Source organism: Mobula birostris, chromosome 19, assembly GCF_030028105.1.
Source record: "Mobula birostris isolate sMobBir1 chromosome 19, sMobBir1.hap1, whole genome shotgun sequence".
NCBI classification, from domain to species: domain Eukaryota; kingdom Metazoa; phylum Chordata; class Chondrichthyes; order Myliobatiformes; family Myliobatidae; genus Mobula; species Mobula birostris.
Genome location: NC_092388.1, coordinates 37846157 through 37861765, shown reverse-complemented (window position 1 = coordinate 37861765; position 15609 = coordinate 37846157).

Below are 15609 nucleotides of genomic sequence, written 5' to 3'. Positions count from 1 at the left end.
TATTGTTGCAATAGGGCTACAATGGATGCAATCTCACTGGCTCTCCACTTGGCCTCAGATCATCTGGACAATAGCAATACCTAGAACAGGCTGCTGTTTATTAATTACAGCTCAGTGTTCAACAAAATCATATCCCCATTTCTAATCAACAAGCTCCAAATCCCAGGCTTCTGCACCTCCATCTGCAGATGGATCCTTGACTTCCTTACTGGGAGACTACGGTTTGTGTGGATCAGAAGTAAGATCTCCTCCTCACTGGCAATCAACACTGGCTCACGTCAAGAATGCATGCTTGGCCCACTGCTCTCTCTACACAGATGACTGTGTGGTTAGGCAGAGTGAAGTGCCATCTCTAAATTTGCTGATGACACAGCTATTATTGGCAGGATTTCAGATGGTGGCGAGGATGTGTGCAGGAGCAAAGTAGACCAGCTGGTTAAATGGTAACACAATTACTACCTTGCACTCAAAATAAGATCAAGGAATTGATTGTGGACTTCAGGAAGGGGAAGCTGAGGGACACACACCAGTCCTCAGCAAGATGTCAGCAGTGAAAAGGATGAACAGTTTCAAGTTCCTGGGTGTTAACGTCTGTAAATATTTACCCTGGGTCCAACATACTGATGCAATTATAAAGAAGACACGACAGCAGCTATATTTCATTAGGAGTTTGACTTGGTACTGTCACAGGTTTCTACAGATTTACCACGGAGTGTACTCTAACTGGTTGTATCACCAGCCAGTGGAGTCGGTAAAAGCTGCAGAAAGTGGTAACTTCAGCCAGCTCCATCATGGGCACTTCCTCCCCAGCATGCAGGACACATTCAAAAGGTGATGCCCAAAACGGATGGCTTTCATCAATAAGGCCACCATCACCCAGGGCATGTTCTCTTCTCATTGCTACTATTAAGGAGGAGGTACAGGAGCCTGAAGGTACACAATCAATGTTTCAGGAACAGCTTCTTCCGCTCCGCCATCTGATTTCTGAATGGACAATGAACCCGCGAAAACTACAAGAGAAAATCTGCAGATGCTGGAAATCCAAGTAACACACACAAGCTGCTGGAGGAAATCAGCAGGCCAGGCAGCTTCTATGGAAAAAAGTACAGTTGACGTCTTGGGCCGAGACCCTTTGGCAGGTTGCATGAACTCTACCTTACTTATTTTCCTCGCTTTTTGCACTACTTATCTAATTTATTTTTTTATGTATAAACATTTTATTTTAATTGATAGTTTTTTATTATGTACTACTATGTACTGTTGCTGCAAAGCCACAAATTTCTTGACCAATGCCAATAATATTAAACCTGACTCTGATTCAGAACAGAGTTGAGTTGTTGAGCAGAGGGATCCTGGGATTCAAGTGTAATTTCCCTGAGAGTGGCTACACAGATTACTAGGGTGGTAAAGAAGGCATTTGCCATGATTGTCTTTATTAATCAAGGAATTACATTCAAGAGTCTATGAATTATGATGTAGCTTTATAAAACTCTAGTTAGGCCACAACTGAAGTATTGCATACAGTTCTGGTAACCCCATCAGAGGAAGGATGTCGAGATTTTGGAGAGGATGCTGAAGAGTTTTACCAGGATGCTGTTGGGATTAAAGGGTGTGTAAAGGATTATAAAGAGAGTTTGGGAAACTGTTGGGATTAAAGGGTGTGTAAAGGATTATAAGGAGAGTTTGGGAAAACAAAATGTTGGGTTGTTTCCTCTGAAGTGGAGAAGGCTGAGGGGAGATCTGATAGATGCTGTAAGATTAGGAGAGGCACAGATAGAGTAGATAGCCTGTATTTTTGTTCCAGGGTTGAGATGTCTAGTATCAGAGGGCACGCATTTAAGGTGAAAGGGAGTAATTTCAAAGGAGTTGTAAGGGACACTTTTTTTACACAAAGAGTAGTGGGTGCCTCCATTACACTGCCTGGAGCGGTGGTAGAGGTAGATACAATAGGGACTTTTAAGAGACGTTTAGATAGGCACATGAATGTGAGGGAAATAGAAAGACATGGACATCATGTTGGCAGAAGGGACTAGTTTAGTTGGCCAATAGATTTCTAATTTAATTGATTCGGCATCTATCGCTGTGTTTCCTTTGTGGTACTGTTCTATGTTCTATTTTTTATGTTGAACTAGGTCCTATTAAAGAACATCAGGGCTGCCTATAGGTGGAGCCACAGGAAATTGCTGAGCTTTTTTAATGTCTGCTCCACAATGGTGTTCATTAAGGAGTATATCATGGATGCCAATGAAATGAAGGTAATTAACAGTGAGGATTTGGATCATATGGGAAAGGAGATAGCTGCAATCTTGAAGCAAATTAAAGTGCGCAAATCCTCAGTGATTGATGAAGTGTACTCCCCAGACCTTATGGGAGGCCAGCGAAAAAAAACAGGTATTTGCTTTGTTTACCCATTGTTGAAGTACCTGTTGAAGACCGGAGGATGGCTAATATTATTCCATTGTTTAAGAAGTGTAGCAAGGATGGCCCACAAAACTGAGGATCACAGAGCCTGCCATTAGTTGTGTGGAAGTTACTAGAGGGAATTCTTCGAGTAAGATGGCGGCATGTTCGATCACAGCAAGTTCTACGGGGTCAACAAAAGGTGCTTCTGTCCTTTTTGGACATAATTTTTATGATTGCAAGATCCTTCTGGACTTTAAGAAGTTAAGGTAGGGCAGGTCTACTCCTTCAGTAAATTGCTTGTTGGCAGAGAACCTGAAGGGGCTGGACTTGGTGCAGATCATGCTGCTGCTTGTATCAGAGGGGCATCATAGGAGCCGCTGCGCAAAGGAGACATGCAGTTTATTAGCAACTGAATGCCTTGGTCACTTTTCATGTGATTGCAAGATTCTTTTGGACTTTGTTAATCTGCAAACCAGATTCATTGATTATCGGCAGATGTCAGGGCAGACGGCAACGGGTCAGCGGGGCAACGGTTGTACTGAGGAATAGGACTCAAGCTGTGGTGCTGCTTGTTTACAGCCACCAGGAGAGAGACATCAAAGCCAGGGGGCGGTGTGGCTCAGTGTCCAGCCTGGAGTCGGTGCTGCCCTCCAGTGTTTGCTCTGAGGAAGACAGGCTTTATTGTGGTAGACTACAGATTTCTGTGGCATTCATGGACTTAGGATCTGGACTGTATTTTCTTTTAGCATGACTGTATATTACTAATGAAAGTCGCCTTGATCAGTTGGAGAGATGGCGAATGGCAAATAGACTTCAACTTACTTAGGCATGAGGTGATGTATTTTGGACATTCAAACCAGGGTGAGGCTTGGACAGCGAATGGCAGGGCACTGATGGGTGTCGAGGAACAGAGGCACGTGGGAGTACAAGTGCATAGTTCACTAAAGGCGACTGTGTAAGTAGACATGTGTCATGAAGAAGGTATTTAGAATGCTGCCTTCATCAGTAGGGCATGAGGTTTAGGAGTAGGGACTTCATATTACAGTTAACTAAGTTGTTGGTGAGAACATTGTGCAAACTTTTGCCACTTTGTTATAGGAAGGACGTTGTCAAGCATTTTTTTCTTCTGCACTTATTGTCAAGAGTGCAGAAGAGATTTTCAAGGATGCCACCTGGATTTAGAGGGTCTGAGTTATAGAGAGAGGTTGGCCTTGTTGAATCTTTATTTCTTGGTGGGTAGAGGAATGAGGGATGACCTCATAGATGTTTATAGAACAACAAGAGCTATAGATAAGGTGGACTACCAAACTCTTTTCTTCAGGGTTGGAGAGTCCAAAATTAGAGGGCATGGATATAAAATAAGAGGGATCAATTTTGAAAGACACCTGCGAGGCAACTTCTTTACACAGAGGGTAAAGGGTACTTTGGAATAAGCTCCCAGAGAGGGTGTTAAGGTGAGTATAATTGCAACAATTAAGAGATGTTTTATAGGTACATGGAGGGGAGGGGCTTGGAAAATTATGGGCCAAACAAGGATAACTGAGACTAGGAGGAAAGAGGCTGTGGGCAGCATAGAACAGGAGGGCCAAATTGCCTGTTTCTTTATTCTAACTCTTTCCCCACACTCTTCCTTTGCTCTCTCCCACTTCCCCTAATAGGTGGAACAGGTGTGGTTCAAAATGGGTCAGAGAGAGTGCAGGAAAGATTCAAACGCAGACTGGACTGGACAGTTTGAGTTATAAGGTGAGACTGGTCTGAGGAAGGCTGAGGGTTGACCTTAGGGGTTAATGAAATCATGAGTACATAAATTAGATGGACGGTCAGTGTTTTATTCTCAGAGTAGGAAAATCTAATTCTACAGGACATACAGTAAATGAGAGGGAAAAGATTTAAATGAGACAAGAGGCAGTTTTTCCCATACAGATGATGGTGGGAATGAGCTAGAAGTGGCAGAAACTGGGTGTAATTACAACATTTAAAAGGTGTTTGGACAGTTACATGGCTAGGGAAGGTTTAGGGGCATGGACCAAATGCAGGCAGATGGCACTAGCTCAGGAAGGCAAATTGCTTGGCATAGATGAATTGCCAAAGCAGTCCGTTTTTATGCTGTATAACTCATTATAACTGGAATAGGAGGGAAGGTTAATGGTAACCGTGTCATTTCTCTCTGTGCAACCTGTTCATTATGTGAATGATAGGAAGAGGTGAGATGATTCAATCCTTCATGCCATATGAAACTGAAAAATGTAAAATATCATCATTAATGTTCAGCAGTGAAGGACACCATTTGGTCCTCAGTGCTTAGGAGCTATGTAGTTCCAGTGTATAATGCAATAATGATGTGGTAATGAACCATACTGAATTATATAATTGAACTCGACTGAGAGCAGATGATCATGGTAGTCTGACAGGAAGTTAAATATATTCAATCTGTATTTTCTGATAAATTTATTTTTAGCACTATTGATACAAATAATCAATGAAATGTTGGACTCCAGAACTAAGTAAGCTTTTAGAGCATCAAACATCATATAGAATATATTCAGACAGAAAAAATGCAATATCTTCAATTGGGAACTGAAGACCGAATGAGGGAATATTATGGAATAAGAATAACTGAAAAACATACTGTATATGGACTGACTACTCTGACATGAATTGAAGTTTTTCTGCAGTAATGCTCAGTTATGTGAGTAAAACAAGCATTATAAAGCCAGTACTAAGCAAAAATAGGAAGATAATTATATCCTTTTATAAATTATTGGTGCATCCAAACTTAGAATAGTGTGTGTGTTTCTGGTCACCACAGTTCAAGAAGAATGTAACAGCTATTGAAAGGATAGGTGTACAAGAGATGGTGGAGAGATGGTACTCTGACAGCACAAATAAATTAGATATGTTTTCACTGCAAAGCAGATTATTGAGAGAGGATTAGTTTAGGATTCTGCACTAACCATATAATCAGGACAATCACAAATAATTTCATCTTGTTCAGAAGGGCAATTCCAGATCTTACAGTCTCTAGTGGAAACGAGAACCAGTGTGTGGCAGGGGAGATCAAAATCTGCCTGGGCTGTAACTGTGGAGAATCTGATTAACTTAATGGAGAATGTCATTATTTTATTTTTTTGCCCCCTCTGATCTCCAAGTTTGGGAACTGAGAGGGAGGGGTAATTACTGGGGAAAAGTTCTATGCCAGAAGGCTGTAGTTCTTGGAGACTCAGATGGAAATCAGGAGACGCTAAGGTTTCTTTGGAGTTTAGTGAAATAGATGTGGGTGGAGGTGGCCAACGAGGCATATAGCTCACAACAAAGTTCAAGGAGAAGATTAGCTGATTATCTGGGCCCACTCTGATCAGCAGAGTGAAAGTTAAGGGCCTGATAATGGAAGTGCAGGGAAGTTGTGGAATATTTTTGAATGGACAGCTGCTTCCTCCCTTTCACTGTCAAGGGTACTGACCCCTGGGAAAATTTCACATCTGCAATAAAATTCTTATATTTCTTTTTAACTATACAAGCCTGATTTGAATATTCTAATGACATGTCTTTCCTCCCTAAGGAGGTCAAATTGTCCACCACAGGAGCATATACAGAATCTCAGATATGGATGCTATGTGTTGTAGAGTCAGAAGGTCATTTTCCTTCCCTATCATTTGGATTAATATCAAGACACTCACCATCGCAATCATAAGTATAAAGTGAATAGAGCAGGGGACTAAGCACACAGCCCTGTGATGCAGCTGTGCTCATGGAGATTATGGAGGAGATGTTGCCAATCCACATCGATTGGGGTCTGCAAGTGAGGAAATCAAGGATCCAATTGCACAGGGAAGTATTGAACCTAGAACATAGAACATAGAATAGCACAGCGCAGTACAGGCCCTCTGGCCCACAATGTTGTGCCGACCCTTAAACCCCACCTCCCATATAAACCCCCACGTTAAATTCCTCCACATACCTGTCTAGTAGTCTCTTAAACTTCACTAGTGTATCTGCCTCCACCACTGACTCAGGCAGTGCATTCCACGCACCAACCACTCTCTGAGTAAAAAACCTTCCTCTAATATCCCCCTTGAACTTCCCACCCCTTACCTTAAAGGCATGTCCTCTTGTATTGAGCAGTGGTGCCCTGGGGAAAAAGGCGCTGGCTATCCACTCTATCTATTCCTCTTATTATCTTGTACACTTCTATTATGTCTCCTCTCATTCTCCTTCTCTCCAAAGAGTAAAGCCCTAGCTCCCTTAATCTCTGATCATAATGCATACTCTCTAAACCGGGCAGCATCCTGGTAGATCTCCTCTATACCCTTTCCAATGCTTCCACATCCTTCCTATAATGAGATGACCAGAACTGGACACAGTAACTCCAAGAGTGGCCTAACCAGAGTTTTATAGAGCTGCATCATTACATCGCGACTCTTAAACTCTATCCCTCGACTTATGAAAGCTAACACCCCATAAGCTTTCTTAACTACCCTATCCACCTGTGAGGCAACTTTCAGGGATCTGTGGACATGTACCCCCAGATCCCTCTGCTCCTCCATAGTCGATAAAGAGCATCCTGATGTATGTATTTTTGCTATCCAGATGTTTCAGGGTTCAGTGAAGAGCCAATGAAATGTTATCTGCCATGGAGCTGTTATGCCAGTAGGCAAATTGAACTGAATCCAAGTCACTGCTCAGGCAGGAGTTGATATGTTTCATCACCAACTTCTCAAAGCACTTTATCACAGTGGATGTAAGTGCTACTGGACGATAGTCATTGAAGCAGATTACCACATTCTTCTTAGCTACTGGTATAATTAAAGCCTGAAGTGAGAGGATAAAGATCTCAGTGAACACTCCAGCTAGTTGATCAGCACAGGTCTTTAGTACTTGGCCAGAGACCTCACCTGGGCAGGATGCTTTCCGTGCGGTCACCCTCCTGAAGGATGCTCTCACTTGGCCTCAGAGTGAAATCACAGGGTTATCGGGGGCTGTGGAAGGTCATGATGGTTCTTCTATCCACACTCTCTAAGCTAACCATCACAACTACATCTCCCAACAGTTCATCCTGACCTCCATTCATTTCAATTTGGCTTAGGGAATGACATAACGAAGTGAAAATTCAAAAATGAAATTTTGAGAGTAAGGAGTTTGTATCTTCCTGTCAGAGTATAAGGCAAAGATATTGGGTTTAGGGAAACTTAGCGTTCATGAGATATTGAGATCCTGGTTAAGGAAAAGAAGGAGGTACAAAAATGTATAGGCAAGTAGGAACAAATGAGTAACTTGAAAAGTATAAAAAATGGAAGAAAACACTTAAGGAAATCAGGATATCTAAAAGAAGGCACAAGGTTGCTCCAGCAGACAAGATGAAGGAGAATCCTAAGGGCTTTTACAGATATATTAAGAGCCAAATGATAACAAATGAAAATATTGGTCCTCTGGAATATCAGTATGATAACCTATGCATGGAGCTGAAAGAGATGGGGGAGATCTTAAATGGATTTTTTTGTGTCTGTATTTACTCAGGAGATGGACTCAGAGTATATAAAAATGAGGAAACATAGCAGCGCAGTCTTGGACCCTGTACAGATTACAGAGGAGGACGTGTTTTGCAGTCTTGAGGAAAATTAGGGCGGATAAATTCTTCACATCTGATGATGTGTTTCTGTGGACCTTGTAGGAGGCTAGTGCAGAAAATGCAGGTGCCCTAGCAGAGATCAAAACAGCTTTAGCCATGGGTGAGTTACAGGAGGATTGGAGGATAGCTAATATTGTTCTATGTTTAAGAAAGGTTCTCAGAATAAATCAGGAAATTATAGGCCAGTGAGCCTGACATCAGTAGTGCATAGTTATTGGAAGATATTCTAAGAGATTGGATATATAATTATCCAGATAAACAGGAACTGATTAGGGATAGTCAACACTGCTTTGTGCGTGGTAGGTTGTACTTAACCAATCGTATAGTGCTTTTTGGGGAAGTTACCAGGAAAGTTGATGAAGGCAAAGCAGTGGAAGTTGCCTACATGGACTTTAGCAAGGCCTTTGACAAGGTTCCCCATGGGAGGTTTGTCAAGAAGGTTCAGTCGCTTGGTGTTCAAGATGAAGTGGTAAAGTGGATTAGATAGTGACTTCATGGGCGAAGCCAGAGCATGCTAGTAGATGGTTGCCTCTGTGACTGGAAGTCTGTGACTACTGGTGTGCTGCAAGGACCAGTTCTGTGTCCATTGTTATTTGTCATCTATATCAGTGATCTGGATGATAATGCGGTAAACTGGATATGTGAATGTAAGGATGACACCACTTTGGACAACAAGGAAGACTATCAAAGCTTGGAATATGATATGGACCAGCTGGAAAAATGGTTTGAAAGATAGCAGATGGAATTTAAATGCAGACAAATGCGACGTGTTTCACTTTGGTAGGGCCAACTAGGGTAGGTCATACATGGCATCCTGGCCAGCTGCATAACTATCTAGTATGGGAATTGCAATGCATCTGACCACAAGATCCTGCAAAGGATTGTGAAATCTTCTGAGAGGATCATCAGGGTCCCTCTTCCACCCATCAAGATATTTATCAGGAGAACTGCATGTGTCAGTGATTCTTCCCATCCATCCAACAATCTCTTTGACCCCCGCCCCCCCCGCCACCTCTGCACCATCAGGACCATCAGGCAGGAGGTATCAAAGCATTAGGACATGGACAGTCCGGATGGAAAACAGCTTCTTCCTCCAGGCTGTGAGACTACTGAACGCCCAGCCCGCACTCAAGTTTCTCCATGTGTGAACCACCAGCAGCACAATACTCTTTACTTTTTAACTTGTGTCATAAATACATTTTATATTTGTCAATTTATTTGTGCTAATATTATTTTAAGAGTTTTGTTTGAATTATATGCTTTGTGTTATGCTCTTTGTTCCAGAGGAATGTTGTTTCGTTTGGCAGTATATATGTATTCGGTTGAATGACAATAAACTTGAATTTGAACTTGAAAACTGTGGTATTTTGATGGTCCCTGAGGGAGCTGGCAATCTCTCATGCTATCCAATGAGTATGCTTGCTATAAAGCTGATCTTTTTGAGTGGTAATTTGTAGATTTGAGCATGATATTACAGTGTAAATAATGTTCAGGAAGAAGAAACATTTGCTTGTATTTCCTTTTAAGTTGCAAATTCCATCGAAGGATTTTAGAATGCATGATTAAAATGTTGAGGTACAATGCTTCCTTACTAACATTTGAGTAAATTTACATTGACAGCAGGAAATAGTCAAATAATGTACCTGTCCTTTTCTATCCATGTCCTTGATGAGACAAATTGGCTGAAAACAAGATTTCTCTCACCTCTGCTCTTATTCTGATGAAGGAAAGAGCTTATTCACAAGGAGCATTTCACAGATTCTGTATTTCTGTGAAGGGAGTCACTGCTTTTGTTTCCATAGGAAAATGCCACAATCCATTGTGCTCAGTAAGGAATCACAGATTGCGTTGCAACAAATGATGAATTGATCTTTCTTGTTTGGTGAAAGAATGGTATCGATCAAAACACAGAAATCAAACAGGAAGTCAAACATTATTTTTAGATGTGGTGTAAATAATTACATCCAGCTTTTAGAGTCAGTTTCAATCAAACCTGTTGGACAGTTAACTAGTGGAGCAACACTCTTGACTTTTGTAGTGCCATCTAGCTTTTATTCCATAACTTAAGTGGAATGTGAATTGAGGGGGTACTGCAAAAGGTGAGCAGCTCGATACACTTGTTAGTAATTGGATTCTACCAAATTGTCCCTAATACTTCACTTTGTGAAACTTGTTCCACTGAGAATTCTTCCACACTATAATTAGTTTCCCCTTTAACCATTTTTACTCTGAAGGTCAGTTTCTCTAACAGGAAGCAGAATGTTCTACAAACGTTGGAAACTTACTGTAGGAACTTAGCTGCTCCAATGGACTGCAATGTTGATGATTTTGATTGGACTGGAGAGGTTTACTTTTTTTATCCTTGCTTCCCAGCTCAGGAATACAAAGTGATGAATCCCTTTTTAAAAAAAGTGATTCCCTCTTTGGATCTCTAAATTTCTTTCTTTTAATCAGAAGGCTTCTTTCGCCTATTGGTAGGTGACGATATACTCCCTACGTCCATGCTGTTGTGAAACCATATTTAGACAGGGAAAGGTTCACCAAAATAGTGCACCATGGCTGAATTTCTGAATGCTCCTAAATCCAATATACAACTAATTATGTATGTGTCTGGAATGTCCCTATAAATCCTAAAGTTGAAATGATTTGAAAAAAGATCTAATGCTTACGTGGTGTATATGACGAATAAACTCTTCTCGGGCTTCCAGCCGGGTACAGATCAAATTTTACTGATATTTGGATGACAAACTCTGGCATCTTCTTCAAGGATGACGCCTGGGCATTACAGGGGTTACTTATACACCCGTAGTCCATCCTTCCTGATTAGCTAGTCTTCATCTATTCAGGTTTCTGCTTTCCCACCTTGTTTAAAATTGAATTCCAGTTCTTGCTTAGAGTGAGAGCTTTGTCTTTGTTAAAATTATTTTCCTCTAGTTTTATTTCAATAGCTTCTTTTACTGGGCAGTCCCGAAAGCAATAGGCACAGCACAATGGTTGAACAGCATACCGTGTGTGGGAGGTCACTACTTGAGTACCAGTTTGGTTATCCTCCACCTCTCTTGGAGGTCAAGGTTGGGGTCCCTGTGGCCGTAGATCAAGGTTTCAAAGATTTCAAGGTTTCAAAGAGAAATGTATACAATATACATCCTGACATGCTTTTTCTTCGCAACCATCCATGAAACCAGAGGAATACCCCCAAAGAATGAAGGACAGTTAAATGTTAGAACCCCAAAGTACCCCCCCCAGCTCCCCTCCCTCCCACGCGTAAGCCATAGCAAGCAATCCTCCTTCCCCCACCAGCAAAAAAAAAGCATCGGCACCCCCCACCGAGCACTCAAGCTTGAGCAAGGCAACAGCAAAGCTGCAGAACTCCAAAGATTACTTGTTCATCCAGCATTTGACATACCACTTGCTCTCTCTCTCCCTAATAAGGGAGAAAGAGGTTTCTCCATTTCACAGCCAGAGTGAAAGCATAACAAGCAACCCCCCCTTGTTCATACCTCGACACGGTTTTATCCCCCCTTGTTCAATCCCTTCCTACCTATGTTCATGACACTTCTCACGCTCTGAAACTTTTCGATGATTTTAAGTTCCCTGGCCCCCACCGCATTATTTTCACCATGGATTTCCAGTCCCTATATACTTCCATCCCCCATCAGGAAGGTCTCAAAGCTCTCCGCTTCTTTTCGGATTCCAGACCTAACCAGTTGCCCTCTACCACCACTCTGCTCCGTCTAGCGGAATCAGTCCTCACTCCTAATAATTTCTCCTTTGGCTCCTCCCACTTCCTCCAAACTAAAGGTGTAGCTATGGGCACCTGTATGGGTCCTAGCTATGCCTGCCTTTTTGTTGGCTTTGTGGACCAATCAATGTTCCAAACCTATTCTGGTATCTGTCCCCCACTTTTCCTTCGCTACATCGACGACTGCATTGGCGCTGCTTCCTGCACGCATGCTGAGCTCGTTGACTTCATTGACTTTGCCTCCAACTTTCACCCAGCCCTCAAGTTCACCTGGTCCATTTCTGACACCTCCCTCCCTTTTCTAGATCTTTCTGTCTCTATCTCTGGAGATGGCTTATCTACTGATACCTACCATAAGCCTACTGACTCTCACAGCTATCTGGACTATTCCTCTTCTCACCCTGTCTCTTGCAAAAATGCCATTCCCTTCTCACAATTCCTCCATCTCCACTGCATCTGCTCTCAGGATGAGGCTTTTCATTCCAGGACGAGGGAGATGTCCTCCTTTTTTTAAAGAAAGAGGCTTCCCTTCCTCCACCATCAAATCTGCTCTCAAACGCATCTCCCCCATTGCACTCATATCTGCCCTCACTCCATCCTCCCACCATCCCACTAGGAATAGGGTTCCCCTTGTACTCACCTACCACCCCACCAACCTCCGGGTCCAACGTATAATTCTCCGTAACTTCTGCCACCTCCAACAGGATCCCACCACTAAGCATATCTTTCCCTTCCACCCCCCCTGCTTTCCGCAGGGATTGCTCCCTACACGACTCCCTTGTCCATTCGACCCCCCCATCCCTCCCTGCCAATCTCCTTCCTGGCACTTATCCTTGTAAGTAGAACAAGTGTTACACATGCCTTTACACTTCCTCCATCACCACCATTCAGGGCCCCAGACAATCCTTCCAGGTGAGGCGACACTTCACATGTGAGTCGGCTGGGGTGATATACTGCGTCCGGTGCTCCCAATGTGGCCTTCTATATATGGGCAAGACCTGACGCAGACGGAGAGATTGTTCCGCTGAACATCTATGCCCTGTCCGCCAGAGAAAGCAGGATCTCCCAGTGGCCACACATTTTAATTCCACGTCCCATTCCCATTCTGATATGTCTATGTGTGGCCTCTTCTACTGTAAAGAGAAGCCACACTCAGGTTGGAGGAACAACACCTTATATTCCGTCTGGGTAGACTTCAACCTGATGGCATGAACATTGACTTCTCAAACTTCTGCTAATGCCCCACCTCTCCCTCGTACCCCATCCGTTATTTATTAATATACACACATTCTTTTTCTCTCTCTCCTTTTTCTCCCTCTGTCCCTCTCACTATACCCCTTGCCCACCCTCTGGATTTTCTCCCCCCAACTTTTCTTTCTCCCTAGGCCTCCTGTCCCATGATCCTCTCAGATCCCTTTTGCCAATCAACTGTCCAGCTCTCGGCTCCATCCCTCCCCCTCCTGTCTTCTCCTATCATTGTGGATCTCCCCCTCCCCCTCACACTTTCAAATCTCTTACTAGCTCTTCCTTCAGTTAGTCCTGACGAAGGGTCTCGGCCTGAAACGTCGACTGTACCTCTTCCTAGAGATGCTGCCTGGCCTGCTGCGTTCACCAGCAACTTTTATGTGTGTTGCTGGATGTGTGGTTTTCTTTCCTCTCCTTTTCTATAGATGTATACAGGTTTCCCCTGCCATCCAAAGGTAGAGCGTTCCTTTGAAACGGTTCGTAAGCGAAATGTCGTAAAGCAAAAAGCAATTACCATTTATTTATATGGGAAAATTTTGTGAGCGTTCGCAGACCCAAAAATAACCTACCAAATCATGCCAAATAACACATAAAACCTAAAATAACTGTAACATATAGTAAAAGCAGGAATGATATGATAAATACACAGCCTATATAAAGTAGAAATACTTTTCCACAATCATTACTGCACTGTTCTCCGTAGCAAAAATCTCACGCAAGCGCTGTTGGCAAAAAAAAGGCGCAAGTGATCTCCAGTAACCTTTAAGTTATGAAGCTGCCAAATCATACCAAATAACACGTAAAAATATACAGTCTATATGAAGTAGAAATAATGTATGTACAGTGTAGTATCACTTACTGGAATTGGGAAGACAGTGCAGCGCATACTGATGATGGTGTGTTAGACTGAGTCGTCGCAGGTTAGGTAGTGCAGTGGCCCCCACCCTCCAGGCCGCCGACCGATACATTGCCGTGAAGCATGCAGGAGTACAGCGGTAGCCGGGAGGCACACAGCACATCTTTAAGAAAAAAGCCGAAATAAACATGCTAATTAATTAGGTACCGCCTGGCACGTAATTGTTGGTCCAGATCAGTGCCGATTTCCGACTGCGTCGTCTATGATCTGAGCCGACAATTACGTGTCGGGCGGCACTTAATTAATTAGCATGTTTATTTTGGCTTTTTTCTTAAAGATGTGCTGTTTGCCTCCCGGTTACTGCTTCATTCTCCGCGAATCGGTACAGTATCTGTCCGCGGCCTGGCTGTTGGGGTGGTGGGACACTGGGGTGTCATCTTGTCATCTGTTTCCATTAGAGCAGGCAGCTCATCTTCTCCTTTGACTGCCCGCCTCGATGTCGAAGGTCGAGGTTCGTCGTCTGCTGTGGCTGATGTGAAAAGCTTGCTTGACTGCTGAGCTTCGCGCATTTTTCTATCATACAGTTCTTTGTAAGGACTCAAACCACCTTGCAAATATCCCCTAAACCTACTTACCCTTTCAAAATTAAAGTCGTACTTTATCATTGCAGCGAAAATCTCACGTAGTTGCTTCACTTTCACTACTGCATTCGGTTTCGATTGTTATCCTTTCCTCTTCCAATTGCATCAGCTCTTCATCTATCAGTTCTTAGTCATGGGATGCCAAAACCTCTTCAACATCATCTTCGTCAGCTTCCACAGGCCAAACTCACTCAGTCCTTACTTCATTCACCACAATCGAAATGCTTAATTATGTCTAGTTTTATGCTAAGTGTAACACCCTTACGAGCTCTTTTAGGCTTTTCTGACACCATAGAACTTATCTTGCAAATGGCTGCTCACAGGCACGTGATAAAGCAATGCTGGCGAGAATACAGTTCCAAATCCGGGGGAGAGCGGCTGCGCAGGGTGCGCGCTGCCTTTTATCGCGCACTGATTTTTTTTCGTAACAGTGAAAACACCTTCTGAAAGCGAAAACAGGTAACTAATGTAGGTCTTTCATAACAGTGAGGTTTCGTAAAGCTAACGTTCGAAAAGCGGGGGACACCTGTACCTCAGATAAATATAATGTGGAGATTTGTGACAAATATGATTATATGATATATATGTATAGTATCTGAAATACATCTTATGGAAATGTTTGTTTGATGATGAAATTCAATAATTTGCGTTGCTTTTTCCGAGCTCTGTGCCCCAATATCTTGGGTCTCTGGGCACACAGCCTTAGATCTTCCATCTCTCATGGCACACCGGTCTTCTGCTCGGATACCGACCTCTGATCCTCCCCTCCCCCCCCACCGTCTCCAGAGCCACGATAATTCGGTCCTTCGAAGGCGAGTGGAGCTCTTAGGCTGAGCCCTTGGCGTTCCGAACAACGGCCATTCGCAAAACCCCGAGAACAGGTTCCATTCCCACAAAGAACTGTAGTCAGTGTGTAACTCCAGGTCAGGGTCTTCAAAAGAACCCTGAAAGGGAAAAATGAAGGCATTAAAGATGGAAAGACCTGCTTCTGAAGATGCAAGTAAAGGAGTCGCCATTAGGCGTCATTAACCCTCCAAAGCTCCGCCTTCTGCCACTCATCCAAAGCTGCAAGTAAAAATAGATTAGGGCAAGAGAG